Below are 14,294 nucleotides of genomic sequence, written 5' to 3'. Positions count from 1 at the left end.
CTCTCTCCCCATCCTGGTTTCCTCCACCACGCTGGCTTTCCGTTTGTACCCCAAACATTGCAAGCCGCCTTCTGACCCAGGACCCTTACCCTGCTGTCCGCTCTATATTCGGGTTTCTCGGCCTTGTCACTATTCACATTTTGCATTTGATAATGTTTTGGTGAGGCGGCGGTCTTATTGCATTGGAGAATATTGAACAGCGTCCCTAGCCTTTTATCCATTAGATGTCAGAACGCCCCCTCAACCCCACCCCCAGTTGCGGCCACCAAAAATCCTCAGACATCGCCAAATGTGGAACCGTGGTCGAGAGAGATGTAATCAATTGATTTATGCCTGTAAGGCAGGCAACCTTCCTCAGCCCAACCTACCCGTTTAATGTTGCCACCCACCTCCCTGAAAGCAGCCTTCCATGAAATCGCTGTGTTGGGTTTTCTTCATAGTTGTAGCTGTTTGAAGTCCTGCTTCTTCTTTAGTGTTTACTGGGTGTCGTCTGGGACCTCCCATTGGGCTCCAAACAGCCTGGCCCCAGCCTTTTCTTCACTACTCCACCCGCCCCCCCCCGCCCCCCCCCCCCCCCCCCCCCCCCCCGCCGCCCCGCCTTCCCAGAGCTGGGAGCCAAGTGCCCAAAGTTCATGGAATGAATGCATTCAGTATCTCATTTAATCTTCACAGGATCCCTTTGGGGTAAGCATTATTGTTCTTTCCATCTTTAAAGTTCTGGGAAACTGGGATTCCAACCCAGACAGTCAGACTGTAGGACCCAAATCTCTTTGTCCCTCTAAGCACACAGCCCGCAGGATGTTAGAAATCACCCCTGCTCCTCGGTTCCTGAAGGAGTACAGAGAGACCCAGAGAACTGAAGTTCCAAAATCACTCAGCTCCTGAATGGGAGAAGAAGACTAGAACCCACCAGCCCCCAGACCTCCCATGAAAGTGCCTGGATGCTTCGCACAGGTGAGACTTCATGTTAATATAATACTGTTAATAATAGCTAGATATTAAAGTGATCAACAGATTTTGGATCGGTCAATGGATTTTTTTTTTAACTTTCTGTTAAGGAAAATATCAAAGTCCCATGAGTCTGGGGCCCACCTTCAGTAATCACGAGCTCATGGCTAATGTGCTTTCTGCCCTCATCTTCCCATTCTCTCCTCCTGTTATTTTGAAGCAAATTCCAGACATACACTATTCATCTGCACGTATTTTAATTTGGGTTGCTAAAAAACAAAATAGCAACTTTCTTTTTTTTAAACCTAACCACAATAGCATTAGCACACCTAAAAAGTTAATGATAATTTCTTAAAATCATGCAATAGCCCATCAGGTGTTCAAGGTTCTCACTGATATTTTTAAAAGATTTTTATAGGGGCGCCTGGGTGGCTCAGTCGGTTAAGCGTCCGACTTCGGCTCAGGTCACGATCTCGCAGTATGTGAGTTCAAGCCCCGCGACGGGCTCTGTGCTGACAGCTCAGAGCCTGGAGCCTGTTTCCAATTCTGTGTCTCCCTCTCTCTCTCTTACTCTCCCCCGTTCATGCTCTGTCTCTCTCTGTCTCAAAAATAAATAAATGTTTAAAAAAAAAAAGATTTTTATAGTTTATTTTAATCCCCACATTGCCATTGGGTCATATATGGGTTTGTGTTCTTCCATCAGGAGGCACATAATGCAGGGAGGGAGGGAGGGCTGTCCTTTCTATCTTTTTATGACGTTAGCAGCCACTGATGATTAATGTCTAGATTCATTCATATGTTAAGGGTTACACAGTGGTGATAATCTAACTCTGCCATTCCTTCTCCGTGTGTCGGCTGGAAGATTTCAGCTAGTATCTGACACAGTTTACGTCACAAAGGATCAATGTTTGATTCCTGTCCTTTATACACAGATGTTCAAAATAATATATTGGTTTCCTATCACCTTGCAACGGTGATCAATATTTTTGTGTGCGATTGGTATTTTTGTCAATGTCATTACCAACTCGAGAATTGGAGCACAGTTGATATAGTTCATATCCTGGGTGTTCACGTAGTCTCATCACTGGCCGGCAAGAGCCTCTGAAAGTTGGCCCTTGAGTGTTTCCGACCAAGACTGTTGACTTAAAGTCATCTGGAGTGCCATCACAGCAGGGCCTGGGCTGGTTGGGAGATGAGAGCGCCAGAATGCCCAAGCGTGGATTGATCAAAACAGAGGCTTACTTACCAGCATCACTTTGGCCAAATATGACACCCAGCAGACTGTTATTCATCACCAACAAATGCACTTAACCCACAGCCAATGGCTTGCTTCATCTTTCTATGGTTTATCATCCGATAAATGTCAGAGTCACCAGGCGTGGCTGCAGCACCTTTCTACAAACAGTTTAATAAGTGGTTGTTTCGCTATCGCATTGTTCAAAGGAGCAGGAGAAGGTGTTTCCAGACCATCCATCTGGGTGGAAGGTGAAGTTGAAGTCCGAAATATTTTCTCCAAGTAAAGTTGCAAGTCCATATGATGGGCTGAATTTTGGCCTTTTCGTATTCTGTGTCACATCCACGCAGGTTTCCACTTTTAAAAGATCCCAAGGGAAGTTTGCCACATGTCAGGCCAGACTATTTACTTAAATTTCCTTATCCCTCATAACAACGCGGAAGGAGGTATTATTATCTCCATTTTATTGAGGAAATTGAGGCTCTGAAATGCTGGCCTGCCCAAGGCCACGCTGGAAATGAAGCAAGAAGCTGGGATTCAAACCCAGATTGGGCTACGCCACACCAGCTTCTGCTTCCCGTAACTGAATATCGACCCTGCTTCTGAAGCAGAAATTACCTTCAGAGATGTTAAAGCTGCAGCCAGAGTGATTTTTCAGAATGCTAATGCGATTCAGGCCTCCCCAGCCTCCTCCCCCTGCTTAAAACCTTTCAGTGACGTCCCATTGCTCTAAGGCTGAAAGAAAATCTGGGAGGCCCAGAAGCTCCTTGAAAGGGGCCTCCTTCCTGCAGGCCACGCTAGGTCTCCACACCCTGCCACAGCTCCAGTGTGCCCCGGGGAACCACCTTAAGTCTCTGCCACACTGCTCCAGCCCCACTTCCTTCTCGGGGCCTTATATTCTCTTCTGTCCCACCTCAGGACCTTTGCACATGCACTGTTGCTTCCAAAAAGAGACTTCCTTCTCTTTCCCTTCTCATCCCTCAGATCCAGCTCAATGTCTGGGTTTTCAGAGATCCTTCCCTGTCCTGCCTAACTAAGCTAGACCCCGTAATAGGTGCTCATAGTAACACATGCCTCTGCTTTAGAGCACTTGTTGCCGTGGCTATTTACAATGCTTTGTGATTTTCAATTAGGGTCCCTAGACCCGCACTACGTGGTGAGCTTCACCCAGGAAGGGGCTAGGTCTGTGTTTCCTCACAATCACTCCTCCTGACTATGGAGCCTGGTCTTGGAAGGGACTCAGTAAATACTGGTTGAATGAATAAATCAACGCAGCAGTGAGGAGGCAGAGAAGAAAGCTTCCTTCAATCCTACGCCATGGGTTCAGGGTTCTGTTCATTGTTGTCTGCTGCGTTGGCTCCCGGAATGATTCCAGTTCTGTCAAAGCTACCACAGTGTTGTTAAAGAACTTGCAAATTTCCGAAATCAGACCTCGGAGGGGAGGAACCTAAAACCGGCTCAAGCCTATCTTATCCCCAAGGGTGACTCAGAGAAAATGTCCTGGAGAGGCCTCAAGGAGCCAGGCCACCCCACCCTCAGCACCTGCAAGCGAGACCCAGAGAGGAGGCCCCTCAACTGCCCTCCCTGACACAAAGCAGGACAAACAGTGGCAAATACCGTGGGAGAACAGGCAGTGGATTCGTGGCCCAGAGCATCTGAGTGAGGAGAGGAGAGGGATTTCCATTCAGGAAGAACCCAGATTTAGACTTGACAATAATCTCTAACTGAATTAGCCCCGGGGTCAAGGGGACCCAGCGACAGAATAGAAAGAAGTTCTTGCCAGACGCACACGGCGTGTCCCATGCCCGTCCTGGCCCCCTGCGGCACACCCCGAACTCCTGCTTGGAGTGAGTCCTGGATTTGCCTTGCGAATAGCACCGCCATCTTGTTTCCTTGGTTTGCTTGCGTATTAAAAGGCCTGGTTTGTTAAGTATAATTATTTTTAAACACACCACAGTCTTCGTGGCCCCATTTTGATGGCTTGTCATGTTTTAATCTACGGGGAGCCTTGAAAACGTGGATGTGGCAGCAACCCTCTCCGAGGTGAGTGCCAAGGTCTCTGCCCAGCCCCCAACTTGGAGAGCTGACCTTTCAGAAGCTCCTTGTCCTCCCTCTGGCACCCAGTTTCGGGCTGGAGAGCCTCGATTCTACATCCTTAGGGTCCTCCTATCTTTCCTTCAGGACCTCCTGATGCTCCAAGCTGACTTTCATTATAAGAGGAGTTACCTGATGACAGTGAGCGTCTACAATCTGGGAAAACTGGAGCAGTGGGTTTTTCCTTTTTATTGACAGCTTGTCTCCTCTTGACTTTTTCCAGCTGGTGGCCACAGAAACCAATGCTAATTTTTATGGCCCGTTTAAGTAATGCAAAAGGCAAGTAATTGTGGCCCCATTAATTCCCCTGGGTCCCCGCCTCGGAGGGGTTTCACAGAATGAATAATCACAGGGCCTGTGTTCAAAGCACAGCGGAATAATACTCACCTCGGGTTTTTTTTTCCCGCCTTTCTTCTGTTGATAGCACCTTCCTTTAGCTGTGGTTTGATTATTTTTAACATTGCTTTCTGATTCACTTTTTAATTTGCAAGAAGCAGTGAGAGAGAAAAAGAAGACGGCAGGCGGGGCGTTGGAACCTATAGACGACACGTAGTGCATACTTCCTGGAAACATTGGTGTGGTTTCTGGGTAGACTGCAGAGAGCAGCGAGAAACTAGACAGCCGAAGGACCCTAGTCCCTCAGTACTAGGCAGTCACCTGGCTTCCTCCTCCCTACAGGTGCCAGGATAAACAGGCGGCAGACCTGCCCCCCCTCGCCACCCCCAGCAGCTGTCCCAGCTGTTGAAGACCTTCTCTTCTGCTGGGGTTCACTTTACTCTGTCCTTTGTGAGTTTGGTCTCAGCAGCTGAATTCTGTCTGCTCAGAGAGCAGGGATCGGGTCATAAGCTGCGTCTCTAGTTTGCCAGGCCATAAAAGGATCATGCCAGGTGGTTGACCGCTCCAAGCCCAGGCCATTCTGGAAGCCCAGGACAATTGCAACTAGACTTCAGTTACCCATTTATCAGGCATTTACTGGATTGGAGAGGGAACGCAAAAATACCTTTCGGACTTCATTCATCCGTTCATTCAATAAATATCCACCGAGCACCTACTCTCTGCCGGACACTAGGGATTCGGCAATGAACGAGACAGAGTCCCTACTCGCCTGGAACTTGTGTTCCCACAGGAGGGAGAACAAACCATAAACATGTTCGTGGAAATGGACCGGGTGACGCTAAGCGCTCTGATAGAAAATGAAGCAGGGCAAGGGAAGGTGGTGTGGAAGGAGGGGATGTTACCGGGTGGTCAGGGCAGGCAGGCCCAGAGGCAGGTGTCACAGGGAAATTTCTAGAACTTGCACGCATCGGAAGTCATGGCGTGCCTGTAAAACGGCCTGTTGTGGAGACTGGGCAACTGGGCAGTTTCCCTTCCTTGGTCGGATCGTGCCGGAATCAGACATCCTGAACTGCCCTGCCCTGGTCGCCTCCAGAGAACTGGAATCATGGTCTTGGGAAGCCAAGCCAGAGAGAAAAGGTCCCTGCCTCTGCAGCAGGAAGAGTCTCGGGGTAAGAAACGCTCCATTCACGTTGTCAATGGGACGTTGTTCTTGCCCGTTACTGGGGAGAGAAAGGGGACCTTCCCTTCTGGTTCAGGGGAAAGAAAGGGGCCCCTGTGGGGAGAGAAACCTGCTCTTGTTGTCAGGAAAGAAATACCAGCAAGGCCTGTGGGACTTACAGAAAAGGAAGATAGACCCTCCCCATCCGCCCTCTGTTTTGAAGGGGGTCAGACGCAGACATTTTTAAAAGTGGGTCTTGCTGGGGGCGCCTGGGGGCTCAGTCGGTTAAACGCCCGACTTCGGCTCAGGTCATGATCTCGCGGTCCGGGAGTTCGAACCCCACATCGGGCTCTGTGCTGACAGCTCGGACCCTGGAGCCTGTTTCGGATTCTGTGTCTCCCTGTCTCTCTGCCCCTCCCCCACTCACTCTCTTTCTCTCCCTCTCTCTCAGAAATAATAAATGAATAAGCTTAAAAAAAAAAACAGGTGGGTCTCTGCAAAGACTCCCCTTCCTTTTCTTTTTCTCACCTAATGCTGGCAGGTGGGTAATGGCTCCTTATACAACAGGAGGTGAACGGAGCCCAGTGGAGCCATGTCACCACCACACCTCATCTGGAGAAGGGAAGTAACGCACAGAACTCCGCTGCTGATATCCCAGTAACGATGACTAACATTTCCTGGCCCCGAGCCCCAAGCCCCTTGCAGGGCACATGCTGCAGGGTAACCCCATTCGTCCTCACACCAGCCTTTGGTGGTATGTTTTATTCCTGTGCCCATTTTACAGATGAAGAAACTAAGGCTCCCGAGTTGAGGACTTTGCCAAGGTCACACGGCTGGAGAGTGATGGAGCTGAGTGAGACTGAGATTTGCAGCTTGGCGTTTGCCTCCAGAGCCCATGATTTAATACCCTCCGTGGTCAGCGCTGCACTGTCTGTGGGATGCTCTGATCAACCAAGCACGATCCCACAGGAGAGCAGAAGTCAGGCTGTATGTATGCTTTCCTGGTCTTGCTTTAGCCTCTGAGGGTACGAGCACCCAGGGGCCATAACTGGGCTGGTTTAGCCTGAGGTTTCTGCTTTCCGAGGCTGCCTCCTTTGCCCAGAGCTCCAGGCTGCACACTTGAAGGACCTGTTTCCTCTCAAGAAGTTATTTAGATAAGAAAAATTACCTGAAAAGCCACACACACACACACACACACACCCACACACACACACGAGCTCCGACGGCGACAGTGAAAACGTCCCTTAGTCTTCATTTGGGTAATTGTTGCCGGACAGATTTGTCCTCACTGAATGTGCACAGCACCATAGAGCTGAGTCCACTTTGGAGGTGGGACAGCCCCTGGAGGAAGTTTACAGGAACAAGCCCATAGCCATTTTTATCATCAGGATAACCTACCACTTTATTATTAGTCACCGTCCCAGCCCTGGGGCTACGGATGATTCAGAAGGTTGTGGTAAGGATTGCAGGAGGCGAGATACTCCGCACGGCACCTGGCATTTATATAAGCACTGCAGTCATTCTTATTTTAAATAGGCCTACCGACTCCCCTTTTCTTCCCTCTGTGTGTGTTGGCTCGTGAGGCACCAGGTCGACCACAAGTGCAGAGTAGCAGCAATTTGCTAGAAGCTGCTAAAAGTGAACCCTGCCCTGGATGTGTGGCTACTGTTTGACCAGTGCGATGTCACATTCTGGTTGGTTGAAACCACCTGCGGTCTGAGGAACCTGCCAGGCCATCGGTGATGTGCAGGAACAGCTGTATTTTACCCAGTCCATACTAGCTTTCATCTGTCCCGAGTATGTGTCTGACTGCCCCTGGTTCAATGGATTCTGCAGTTTAAATGCTGCAAACACATCTAACCAGAGAAGCAACGTGCTCATTTATTACTGTTCTCTTTGGAGGGGGAGGGAGAGTATGTGTGTCTGCATGTGTTTAGGAAGTGGTGAGGAGCTTCTTGAATCAGACCTACATTTCCTATGTGTGCCTTGCACACACGAAGAAACAGTACAGGGGGGCAGTTGTAAGCACAGTTTCCGAGTCAGACTTTCTGGGTTCCAATCCTGGATTTTCCCCTGGAGCTTGGGCAAGTAACTTAACTTTTCTGTGCCTCAGTTTTCCCACCTGTAAATTGGGAATGATACGCTCCCCCGCTGTACAAGATCGCTATGAAGATTAAGTGATATAATATGCAAAAGCACTTAAAACAGTATCTGGCCAATAGTAAGCACTCTACAAGTGTTAGGTATTATTATTATTCTATTCTCCTCTCTTCCCATCAACCACCTCACTTGCAATTCAGCCAGAGTAAGAGAGCAAATATCATGTGTGTGTGTATACATATGCACTCTTTTTGTTGTTGTTTCATTTTGGTTTTTTCTATCCCAAGTACCCCACGAGTACAAGCTCAGTTTGTAGAAAAATTTCCAACAATGCTGGCGTGGGGGGTTAAATCGCATCCTCCATGCACCTGGAACCTCAGGCGTGATCCTATTTAGAAGTAGGATCTAAGAAGATGCGATTAGTTGAGGAGGTCAAGATGAAATCATCCTGATTTAGAGTGGACCCTAAAGCCAGTGACCGGTGCCCTTATAAGAAGACGAGAGGACACACGAAGACGCACAGGGAGGAGGCCATGTGACAGAGGAGGCAGAGATCAGAGGGATGCTGTCAGGACGGCCAGAAACTGCACGAAGCAAGAAAGGATCCTTCCCTAGAGCCTGCGGAGGGGGCGTGGCCCTGCTGACACCTTGATTTTGGGCTCCAAGCCTCTAGAACTGTGAGCGAATAAATTCCAGTTGTTTTCAGCTACCTAGTGTGTGAAACTAACAGCCCTAAAAACAAACACAGTCAGTAAAACCAAAGTTCCCCCGGACCACGGCCAGGAGAGGATCGGCGGCCGCTGCCTCTTGCCGGGTCCTTCAAGGACCATCTCCTGTCTCCCGTGAACGTTGCCTCTGGTTGATGACCTTTAGAAGACACTGGAATCCTCTAGAACAATGTGTCCTTTTTCATAACTTATGGGCTGTCAGGGTCATTTTAACAACGTTAGTTCCTCTTTCTCACACAGGCTACATTTTTGGTCTACCTTAGTCATTTTCTGCAAATGTGATTAATATAGGTCCTTTAGTATTAAGATGGGTCCATTCTCTGTAAGAAATGGGAGAGTGCTTTGCCCCATCCTGCAGCTGTGAGCATGAAACACAGTGATCCATACAGGAAAAGGGATTTTCACATGCCAAGTTTCAGATGGAAAGAATGTTAGAAATTGCCTATGCATGTGACTCTTAACAATGTGGGAGTGACAGTTCCTTTTGAGAATCTGATAGAAGACGCCATCCCCGAACTGTGCACTGAACATATAATCTCAGGTTGGTCCTTGTGCCTAGGTTGAAATCTGCCTTGTTTTATAGACAGGGAAGAGCAGCCTCTGAGAGATAAAGCAAAAAAGGCCTGAAAGGGATCTGTGGGCAGAGCCAGTCAAAGAGTGCAGATTCTCCATGACATGCCGTCTCCCTGAGGCTCTCTCTGTCTCGGTCTGAAGACCCCAGTTTGCCAGCAGGGGTGACAAAGGTGGGAAAGAGGGCACCGAGAGAAGGGAAACCCTGGACTGAAGGTGGCTGATGGTTAGAGCAGCGGGAGAGTCCAAGGTCTCCACCAAAGGTGCACGTGGAGACCGGGACACCACGGTGGGTTCCCAGGACAGGGCACTTTTCCACTGTCCACCAAGGCCAAAACAAAGGAAAAGAACTTGACATCAGAGCAACAAAAGCCTGGATAACGCGAGGAGAATTTATTTTAAGTAACAATCTCTGCATTTCCATTTCTGAAAGAAGTTTATATAATGTCCTCTGCAAACCTCTTAAAAATAGAATAGCACCTCATCTTTCTAAGCTGATTTATTCTTTTCAATTTTTTCCTATTTATTTATTTATTTTGGGAGAGAGAGAGAGAGAGAGAGAGCATGAGCAGGAGAGGGGCAGAGGGAGGGAGAGAGAGAAGCCCAAGAAGGCTCCACGCCCCGTGTGGAGCCTGACAAGGGGCTCAATCCCCATGAGTCTTGAGATCACAACCGAGGCCAAAATCAAGAGCGGGATGCTTAACTGACTGGGCCACCAAGGCGCCCCAAAGATGATTAAAGTGTAGACAAATATGAAGGCAAGAGGACCAGTGAGTCAGGAATGATAAACACATGGTCCATGTACACCATTCCCACTCCCTTTGCCTGGGGCAGGCATCGTTGGTCCACGCGGTACCGTGTGCAAATCAATACCAGGGGTGGCTTCAGAATCCTTCACAACTCAGCACTCCAGACGTTACTCCCAGGAGGCAATGAGGTCTGCAACCTATTTGCCATTCTATGGCTAAATGACCTTCCAACACGGTTTCCCGTCCCTCGGGAGTAGATATTTCCCTGTGGTCCCATTTAAACTTCCTGATGGCTTTACTCAGTTCAGCAGAGGCCCAGAGACCTCCCTTTCTAGGGCAGTGATCTCTCCTGGGACTTCTTCTAATAGCTGTGCTCCTACATTCTCAGTCATGTGAAACAGTGAAGAGAGCCCTAAGAATCCTTGCTGACTTCCTTATGTTTACGTAGGTTACGAAGACAGTTCTTCAGAAGTTTCACATCCAACGTCATTATTGCTCCTAAGTCTTGTGTCTTAATTTTTGATACCTTCTTTTGTAACAATGATTCCCCCCCCCCCCCGGCCAATCTGGATTACATCCCTAATGTTAGATATTTTAAAAAATAGGGGTTCCTGGCTGGCTCAGTCGGAAGATCATACAACTCTTGAAATTCAGGGTCATGAGTCCCACGTTGGGTGTAGAAATTACTAAAAAGAACAAATTATTTGTAAAATAAATAAAAAGAAAAAAATAGACTGACACAAGTCTAAGTTGCCTCACGAAATTCAAAGGCAATGACAGAGTAAGGAACGGTATGGTATTTTACGTCTTGCCACTCGAAATATCAAAGAAAACCAGCAGTCTAACCCACTAACAGCTTAGATAATGTTAACCGTACAGCCCAGGGGAGGCCCCCCCCTCCCCTTCTTGATTCTGTTCTTTGCTTGCATCACCAAGCATTCCAGAACTATTTCTGGAACTTTCCAACCCTATGTTTGCCTGAGTGCCCCTTGACTGATGATTTGTCTTCTGTGGCATAACTGTACTGCCCCCGAAGGGAGCTACCAAGTTAGCCTAAATGTCGTGCTCTGCCACAGTGGAAGAAGCCACGTGCTAGGAACTCTGCAGCCCGTGTTGAGGAGGGCGGCCACGTTTTCCTTTAAGAGACGGGTGGGCAAGAGAGGGGCCGAGCCAGAAGGGGATGCTGTGTCTTTTGCCTTCTAGTTCAAAATCTGGTTTAAAATCAAATCAAAGATGCAAATCGAAGAGGTTTTCATGCTATCTGTTGGGATTGCTGTTTAACAAATGGTTTGGTCTTCCTGCTTCTATGTTCACCTTCGTCCACTGTCCATTTTCAACCAAATGCTAGAGGGGTCTTTTTAAGCTTTAAGCCAGATCATATCCCCTTGCCACTCAAAATCCCATATTGCCTGCCCCCCATTCCCAGCTCTGTCCTCCTGTCCCCAAGGTTCCTCCTCTCCTCTCTGTCTTCTCTGCCCCAGCCTCTCTGACCTTCTTGCCTACATCAGAAAGACACCAGGCTCCTCCCTGGGGCCCTCACTCTGCTTTAGACTGGATACTGCTTGCCCGTCTCCCACGCTTCTCTACGGGGCCTCTCCTGATAGCCCAGTTTAACCTGCACACCATCCGCATTAGCCCTCCCCTCCCTCCTCTCCTTTTTGTTTTTATTTTTAATTTTACTTTTCCCAGAGCACTTCTTACTACTCTGTTTACTGTTTACTACGCAACGATCTCCCATGAGAATGTACGCTCCAAGAGGGCGGGCATCTTTTTACTAATTTTCTTTTTCACGAATGTATTTCAAGTGCCCTAAACAGTGCTAGGCACTTAAGAAGTTCTCAATTAATATTTGATGCATAGGAGCACCTGGGTGTTTTTCATGTTTATTTTTGAGAGAGAGAGAGAGAGAGAGAGAGAGAGAGAAACAGAGAGACAGGGAGACACAGAATCCAAAGCAGGTTCCAGGCTCTGAGCTGTTGGCACAGAGCCTGATGCAGGGCTCAAACTCACGAACCGCGAGTTCGTGACCTGAGCAGAAGTCAGACGCTTAACCGAGTGAGCCACCCAGACGCCCCAGCATCTGACTCTTAATCTCGTCTCAGGTCATGATCTCACAATTTGTGAGTTTTGAGTTCGAGCCCTGCCTCAGGCTCTTCACTGACTGCACAGAGCCTGCTTGGGATTTTGTCTCTCCCTCTCTCGAGCCCTCCCCTGCTCTCTGTCTCTCTCTTTCAAAATAAATAAATAAACTTTAAATATATTTATGTGCATACATGTATATATATATATATATTTGATGCATAAAGGGTTGAATGAATAAACAAATGAGTGAATAAGGCCTTTGTTCTGGGATGAGTATTGATTAGTTCCAAAAACATCCCCACCAGTTGTTGAAGTAAGGAAACAGAGGGAAAAATCAACATGGTAGAAAGGCTGAATGCAAATGATGGCGTTTATTACTGTCTTTCGCATATTATTCACTGGTGGTATTTACATATCTTGATAGGAGGAAAAACATACAATTTCCAGAAAGTCGTTTTTACAGTATTATTTTATTTATTTATTTATTTATTTATTTATTTATTTATTTTAACCAAAGATGTTCCCAGCCGATCTTTGGGTCTTTGGGGCAAAAAACAAAGTGTTGCCTAGATCACTCTAACAGAACATCAGGTTTGGCTTCATTGGATGGGAAGCAGAAATGTGCGTACAAGGAAGTGACTTAAAAGTCATAAATATTTTGCCCGAAGAAACCTGCTCTTATGGTTGAATGATGGAATAATTTATGCGAACTACCTTTCAATGTCTCTAAGTTTGCAGAGGTGAGCTCGTGTGATGAGCCAAAAAGCCTTAGTGAGACATGCTCTCTGGACTGTTAATGAAATGCCAGGCCCAAGGGTAACACTAAGGCTGGGTAATGGATTACCAGTGAATAACCACCATCCCATCCAATTAACTTCTGCGGAGGAAGCAACCTTGAATCTATATGCCAGAAATATTGGGGTATATAAAGACATCATGATTCTATTTAAAAGAAACCCTGACACTCGAGACCCAATGAGATCGTGTCCATAAAGCTCTGAATTTGGGGGGGAGGTAATCTCACACAAAATCGTGTTACAAACTAGATTTACTCAGAGATTTTATGCTTCTTAAGGAAAATGTACATTTTTGTAGCAGTTTGGGTTTTAAAGTTTGACGGGCCTTCCTTGTTTCCTTCAATGTACTTTGCCGAAGTACTTTTCACAATCTAGATGCCGACATGACTACTTCAGCCCAAACCCAACGGCATCCTACTGTGCGGGCCTAACAAAATTGCAAGCCTAACCTTTTAAAAAAGTACACGTAATTGCTAAGACTTGACGAGAGGTGACTAAAGAAAGCTTTTTAGGTGAATCTCTGGTGTAAATCCAAGGTTAGCAACATTTCATGGACAGAGAAGGGGGTAACCCTGGTCTCTTAGCCAAGATAGCCTCCTAAGAAAACCCAGGCCCTGTGTTTAAGTCTGGCCTGGATCTGAAAAACCTGGAGGCCTCCTTCTTGCTGCCTTCAAAGTCAGCAGGTGTCAACAGGCTCAATGCCAGGCCATTCTCTGAGACCTTTCTGTGGCCACTGTGCCAACCCTTGTCCCTCTGGCCCTTTCATCCCTAAGTTTTTTCATCACACACCATTTCTTTCTGACCGTGCCTCTTTCTCCTCTTTACAGGGCTTCTTCCCAGGAGAGGAAGATCCTGAGTTCTCCATTCACCCTCTCTGGTCCTGTAACGTTTCCTGCGCCCTGCCTCTTACTTCCCTCTTACAGCCCTCTGACCTCCCACCTGCCCCCTGACCTGTTCTGTGCCAACGGTGTGTGCTGAATGAAGTTGAGGAACCAGGCCCCTTAGGCCTCGTTTTCCCCAACCGAGTATGGGACTTTGGGTCAGCCACCTCAACTCTCTGTGTCTTGACCTTCTCATTTGCAAAGTGGATGAGAATACTGACCGTGCCTGGAGCGTATTAAATGAGACAGCACACGTAAAGCGCTCCCAACAACGGAGGCACGCATTACCCATTGCCACCGTTATCTTCAAATGAAGAAATGCATCTATCCTTGAAGCCTCGGGCCAGATTTCGATCTTACGTGAAGCCTACTAGATTTTTGTTCGTTGGTTTCAACTGATGGAATGGTTCTTGGTTCTTGTTTATTAATTTGAAGCCTTGAATACTGGGTTGGTGTTTTTCTCATCCCCTCGGAAAGGTACCGTTTACTGAGCGCCTACACGTGTCAGGGACTGGGTTCGATCGATACTTCGTGTGTACGGTCTTAATTTGTTTTCGAAAAGTCGGTGTTACTACTTTTCTTTTCAGTGGAAGAAACGATGACTCACAAAAGATAA

General features: G+C 47.6%; 1 long non-coding RNA gene across 1 annotated transcript; it reads left to right on the top strand.

The window, feature by feature from the left end:
• The first annotated feature begins 594 nt into the window (after window positions 1–594).
• On the top strand, window positions 595–14,120 carry LOC122481861. Its single transcript, XR_006296945.1, has 3 exons — window positions 595–684; window positions 784–954; window positions 13,625–14,120. It is a non-coding gene; the product is annotated as an uncharacterized LOC122481861 (long non-coding RNA).
• The last annotated feature ends 174 nt before the right edge of the window (window positions 14,121–14,294 follow it).

The sequence above is a fragment of the Prionailurus bengalensis genome, chromosome C1, assembly GCF_016509475.1.
Source record: "Prionailurus bengalensis isolate Pbe53 chromosome C1, Fcat_Pben_1.1_paternal_pri, whole genome shotgun sequence".
NCBI lineage: Eukaryota > Metazoa > Chordata > Mammalia > Carnivora > Felidae > Prionailurus > Prionailurus bengalensis.
Note: the sequence above shows the minus strand (reverse complement) of the source record. Positions and strands in the feature narration are given on the sequence as shown.